Source organism: Fukomys damarensis, unplaced genomic scaffold, assembly GCF_012274545.1.
Source record: "Fukomys damarensis isolate Sample0158 unplaced genomic scaffold, DMR_v1.0_HiC HiC_scaffold_16, whole genome shotgun sequence".
In the NCBI taxonomy this organism is placed as follows: Eukaryota; Metazoa; Chordata; class Mammalia; order Rodentia; family Bathyergidae; genus Fukomys; species Fukomys damarensis.
The window spans coordinates 19,814,176-19,820,439 of NW_022900928.1; the positions used below are offsets into that span (position 1 = coordinate 19,814,176).

The 6,264-nt window shown below is 43.9% G+C and overlaps 1 long non-coding RNA gene across 1 annotated transcript in view; it reads right to left on the minus strand.

Moving 5' to 3' along the window:
* Window positions 1-1,535: 1,535 nt before the first annotated feature.
* Window positions 1,536-6,264, minus strand: part of LOC117286313 — a 23,780-nt gene continuing 19,051 nt past the window's right edge. The window contains exon 3 of the long non-coding RNA XR_004517429.1: window positions 1,536-1,875. This is a non-coding gene — a long non-coding RNA (uncharacterized LOC117286313). The remainder of the gene's footprint in view (window positions 1,876-6,264) is intronic.

A 6,264-nucleotide genomic window follows, 5' to 3' on the forward strand; every position in this document is an offset into this window, starting at 1 on the left:
TGAGGTGCCATAAATTCCGCAGGCTGCTGGACGGGGCTACACCCTGGGAGTAGATAAGACAGGCTGCAAGTTGAATGCTTCCAGAAGGGGGCCAGAGATGGGCCCACAGCAGGTCTAATAAACTTGTAAACAAGGATGCATGTGTTCTCTCACTGGTCTATGTAAGCCAATAAAAATGAAATTCAAAAAACTTTCAGCCGGGCGTGGTGGCGCATGCCGTAATCCCTGCACTCAAGAGGCTAAAGCAAGAGGATCAGCGAGAGTTCCAGGCCAGCCTGCACTACATAGTCTGTCTCAAAAAAAAAGGAGAGAGAGATGGGGAAGAGACTGGGAAGAGAGCTATAGAATGAGTCTAAAATGTAGTAGTAGTGGCAGCAAGACAAGTGACATGCACACCCGGGTTTACAGCAGCACACTTTGTAACAGCTAAATCTTGGAAACAGCCCAAATGCCCATCAACCGATGAATGGATAAAGAAGATGTGGGTTTTTTGGTATAATGGAGTCCTACTCTGCCATAAAGAAGGGTGAGCATGCGATGTTTCCAGGATAAATGGCTGCACCTTGAGACCATACTCTTAAGTGAAGTGAATCAAATACACATGTTGAGATACTGCATTGTTTCTCTGGTCTGAGAAACCAAAAGTGAAAATGAGGACTAAAATGTATACTTGATACTGGGAAACGGGAAGAAAATGTTCAGATGAGAAGGGGGACAAGGGCGGGGAAGGGGGAAAGGAAGGGAGGGACAAGAACAAAGTGAAAATACAAGGCAAAAATGAAAACAAAGCTTTTGTATATAAAGAGGGGAAGAGGGGTCAAAGGAAGAGGGAAATGGGGAAAAATATACATCATGTACAGCTGCAAATTCCCTATGATGAATGTTATCATTGTGTATATCTAAATTGTACCAGTATTTGTTTTTTGAGTTTTTTGTTGTTGCTGTTGTTGTTTTGAGACAGGGTCTCACTATGTAGTTGAGACTGACCTGCAACTCACTGTGTAGCCCAGGCTGGTCTCAAACTCACAGCGATCCTCCTGCCTCAGCCTCCTGAGTGCTAGGATTATAGGCATGCTCCACCACACTTGGCCTAGTATTTGTTTTGCTTCCAAAAAAAAAAAAAAAAATCACTGTACTACACTGTAAAAAAAAAATCGTTCCTTCTTTTGGTAAAAGCCCAAGCTCTCTTTTTCTCTCTACCACAAACAAGCTATGCAGGTGTGGAAGCCTCTTGATCTCTCTTGTCTGGTTCCTCATCTACAAAAGGAAGAATTAGCTGAGCACTGTGACGCACACCTGTAATTCCAGCTGCTCGGGAGGCTGAGGCAGGAGGATCCCAAATTTCAGGCCAGGCTGGGAAACTTAGTTTGACAGTATTTTAAAGTAAAAATTAATAGCAGGTGCAATGGCTCACACCTGTAATCCCAGCACTCAGGAAGCTGAGGCAGGAGAATCACTGCGAGCTTGAGGCTAGCATAGAGTTCAAGGCCAGTTTGAACTTCGCAATGAGCCTCTGTGTCAAAAACAAACAAACAAAAACAAACAAACAAACCAAAAAAAATTACCCAAAGATGCGTACATAAAGTAAATTAAAGTTGAGTTTAAAAAAAACAGCGGGGGTGATAGAGATGTAGTTTTGTGGTAGAGTGCTTGCCTAGTATGTGCAAGGCCCTGGTTCAATCCTCAGGAATTAGAAAACAAATAAAAGGATTACACTTGAAGGTACTTTGAAGAGCATGTCCGTGTATTCTGCCAAGCTCTGTCCCGGCGCACGGCTTGAGAGGAGTCGTTCTGGGCTACACGCATTTCACTGTCCTAGACCTGGAAAGTCAGGTTTCAAGGTGGCAGGCAGCATTCTGTCCTCCTCAACTTCTCCTTTTTTTAAAAAAAACAAGGTAAATTACTTTAAAAGGTAAAAAATTTTAAATTTTGCTATTTTATTTTTTAATTTTAAACACTTATTTTAAAAACATTTATTTGGGCTGAGGATGTCGCTCAGTGGTTCCGCTGCCTGCCTTGCAAGCTCAATCAAGCTTGAAATCAAGCTTGCTGAGTTTAATCTCCGATGCCAAAAAACAAATTTTTTTAAAATTTTGTTTTAGCCCTGCCCCCTCAAGCCCCCTCCCCTCCCTGTGTACAAAAGCTTTGTTTCCATTTTTCCTTCTATTTTCACTTTGTTCTCTGGTTCCTTCCTCCTCCCTTGCTCCCCTTTTCCACCTGAACACCAAAAGATACATTTTGAAAGATGAATTAATTTAAAATTTTCAGAAGAGGAAGTCACCCAATGCACCACAATGTGACCCATTACTGATGACGTTTTGATCTCTTCCTTTCCCGACATTGAACACCTCTCCTCAGGTTTACCCCGTTCCAGTCGTTAGCACGTACATTTTGTCTGGTTGTTTCCCGGCAGTAGGGGTTGAACCCAGGGCCTCGTGCACGATAGGCAAGTGCTCTCCCACTGAGCTCATCCCCAGCCTGGATTTTGTATGGTACATTAGTGCAGTGAATTGTGTTTATATTTGTATTTTATTTTTGGTACCGGGGATCAAACTTGGGTCCTTGCGCTTATGAGGCAGGCGGCAGAACGGCTGAGCTAAATCCCCAGCCCAGTAAATTGTGTTTAACTGAGAGCCACCAGGAGTGCAGATCTGAGATGATTCTAGTCATTGCGCAATAAAATCAGGTAAGGAACACACTGCCTTGGGTAGAACGGTCTTTTGGGGCACAGGATTACTCCGGTGCAGCCTTTCTTCCTCCTTAGCATGTTCTGCTTTCCCTTCAGCAACCACTGGAACTCACTCCTATATGACAGTCACTCTGGGGCTGCTTTTGGTGAGAAATGCCAGATGGTCGACTCAGCCAACATGCAGCACACAAAGACAACCAGTATCAAAGGCCTGTAGAACCTGGCATGGGGGGCCACGCCTATAATCCCAGCACACAGGAGACTGAGGCAGGAGGATCGCTGTGAGTTCAAGGCCAGCCTGGGCTACATAGCAAGACCTTGTCTCAAAGCAACCTCTGCAAAAAAAAAAAAAAAAGCCTGTAGAGAATGTGTTACTGATTCTGCTGTTGCTAAAACAGGAGTGAGGATACAGTGAGAGACAGCCAGTGAGGTGATGTTGCACCACTCACTTTAGGACCCACTCGGGTGTCTGAATCCCTGTGACCTTGGTGATAGGAGCACACTGGAGTCCGGCCCCAGCAAGGGCAAGCTTTTTGGAGGCTTTGTATATCTTTGCTGGGGCATAGCTGGGGATGGTTCAGACTTAGCCTTAAGAGGCTAGTCCTTTAGACAGCCCACTATGGTGGAAGTTTAAAGAGCAACGTGGGAGGAAGCGGTCAGCAGGGAGAGAGAAGCTGGAAGGGAGGGATTGGTTCAAGGAGACCTCAGAGACCCAGAGGATTAAAAAAAAAATTTTTTTTTTTTGGTGCTTTTTTTGAGACAAGTTCTCTCACTGTGTAGCCCAGGCTGGCCTTGAAATCAAAGCCATCCTCCTCCTACCTCAGCCTTCCAAGTGCTTGGATTAGAGGTGTACGCCACCAGGCCCAGCAAACTTTTTTTTTTAATGAATATTTATATATTTTTCTGATTATAAAAGTAGCTTTATTCATAAAAATCTGGAACAATTCAGAAACTTTTAATGTGGGAAGTAAAAGTCATGTACAATCCTATCCAAATGAGGCACTGCAGGTTCTCAGAAGGCAATGCAAGCCTCAGGTTCCCTGAAGAGTAAGTGACGAAAGATTACTCAGAGGAGAAAAGGCGTGCAGAAATAACTGGATGAAAAAGATCAAGTGAGCCGGGCATGGTGGCGCACGCCTGTAATCCCAGCACTCGGGAGGCTGAGGCAGGAGGATCACTTTGAGTTTGAGACCAGCCTGGGCTACATAGTGAGTTCCAGGTCAGTCTCAACTACACAGTGAAACCCTGTCTCAACCCCGCCCCCCAAAGATCAACTGTTCAAGGCGCTTACTAATTTTCCAACATACTTTCTGCTCTGGGGTTCATCTGCCTGAAGCAATCCAGGGTACTTGACTAAGTGGGTGGCTAGAGTTTATTTCTGTAGAATAACAGCTCTGGAGGTTCATTGTTAGTTAACTGTCCATATTTGTACAGTTTTCTTCTGAAAAGAAAAAGCGTTTTCCTGAGTCTTCCTCTTTTGTGCCCTTTTTTTTTTTTTTTTTTTTTTTTGAGACACATATGTCTCACTGTACTTTAGGCTGGTCTTCAACTCACTTTGTAGCCTAGGCTGGCCTGGAACTTGAAGCTGTCTTCCTGCCTCAGCCTCCTAAGTACCAGAATCACAGGTATACACCACCACACCCAACTTTTATGCCCATTTTAATATACCAGGTTAGAATCATACATATTTGTCTCCTCAGGGAGGTGATAAGGGTGTTGAGTGATTTCTTTTTGGTCACTTGCTTTTGAAATTATAGGGGGAAAAAAATCTAGGGTTGAGCCCTTTGAGAGAAGAATCACCAAGGCTGGTGGTGCCCAGCTGTAAACCCAGCATTTGGGAGATTGAGGTATGAATATTGTTGCAATTTTGAGGCCAGTCTGGGCTACATAGTGAGTTCAAAGCCAGCTTGAAACCCTGTCTCAAAAAAAAAAAAAAAAAAAAAAAAAAAAAAAAAAAAAAAAAAAAAAAAAAAAAAAAAAAAAAAAAAAAAAAAAAAATTGTCCTTTTTAAAAATATTTTTTTAAGATAGGGTTTCACTGAGTAATCCAGACTGGTCTGGAACGCATGTCAATCCTCCTGCCTCAGCCTCTTGCATGCTGGGATTACAGTTGTGTGCCACCACACCAGATTGTCCTTTCTGGAATTTCTTTTTGACAGTACGAGTGATCAAACTCAGGACCATGCTCTTGTGAAGCAGGCGCGGTGCCACTAAGCCAAATCCCTGGCCCCAGTCCTTTCTATTCTTAGAGAATTTCCTAGAAAAAAAAACCCTTCTTGGCCAGGCATGCATACCTGCATTCCCACACTCTGAGAGCCTTAGGCAGAAAGGAGTACTGCAAGTTCAAGCCTAGTCTGAGCAGGTTAGCAAGACCCTGTCCCAAAATTAAAAAATAAAAACAGAGCTGGGGATGTAGCTGAGTGTGGAGGCCCTAGGTTCAGTCGCTAGTCCTGCAAAAAGAAAGGAACGGAGGAAGGAAGGAAGGAACGGGGTTCTTTCTTGGAACCCATTTGCCATTTAACAACTGTTTTTTTTGTTGTTGTTGTTTGTTTGTTTTTTTGGTACCGGGGATCGAACTCAGGACCCGTCCTTTGAAAGGGAGGCAATGGCACCACTGAGCTAAATCCCCGGCCCCAACAATTTTTATCTTGAGAAATTCTGAGTTCTTTCAACTCTTCAGAACTCTTCAGAAACCCAATTCAAACAACTTTAGGTGATAAAGGAAAGATTATTATTTTACCACTGAAAGTCTGACGAAGGGAGTTGACTTCAGGGACACGAGCTCCGAAGACGGAAAGCTGTCAGGACTTGCCCTCCCATCTCTCCCGCCATCTGTTCTGTTTTCTTGTCAACCTCTTATTCTCTTCCTATGCTATCACTTTTTCCAGTCATTCAGAAATGGGGTAGCTTCTTGGCCTGGTTTCCGTACCAACAGCTATGAAATCATAGAGTGCTATGTCCTTTTCCACCAGTTCCAGTCAGAAAAAATCCTTGGAGAAGACTGAAATGGTTCAGCCTTGGGTCATGGACCCCTCCTTGTCAAGCCACGTGGTCTTCATTATAACCCCGTGAGGCAGGTCCATTGCAATCTCCACTGGGCACAGGAGAGAAATGAGGCCCAGAGAAGCTGATTTGTCTCTCAGAAGCAGGCAGCTGTGCCCTGGAGCTGAGCTCCTGGCCAGTGGCTTCCTTTCCCCTGTCCCATGAGAGGTTGGGACCACTTCGCCAGTTGCACATAGGTTAGTGGCCTGGACACATCCAGACCACAAATGCATCCTTCCAGAGCTCCTCCTCTGCTTGCGTACCTTATAAAATCTTTCAGGACCTGAATTCCAAGAAGTCTTAGTTTACTCAAAGCAGACACTTTAAAGGTAAGGCCCACTTGGGGGCTAAAGGATAAAGACCAAGAAGAGTTCAGAGAAACCGGGTATGGTGGCACACATCTGTAATCCCAGCACAACACAACACAACAAAACAACAAAAACAAAAATATAAAAAAAGTTAACAGGGCATCTAGTTTTTCTGCAATTAGTCCCCTCATATTCCTTCTGTTTTTTTTTTTTTTTTTTTTTTTTT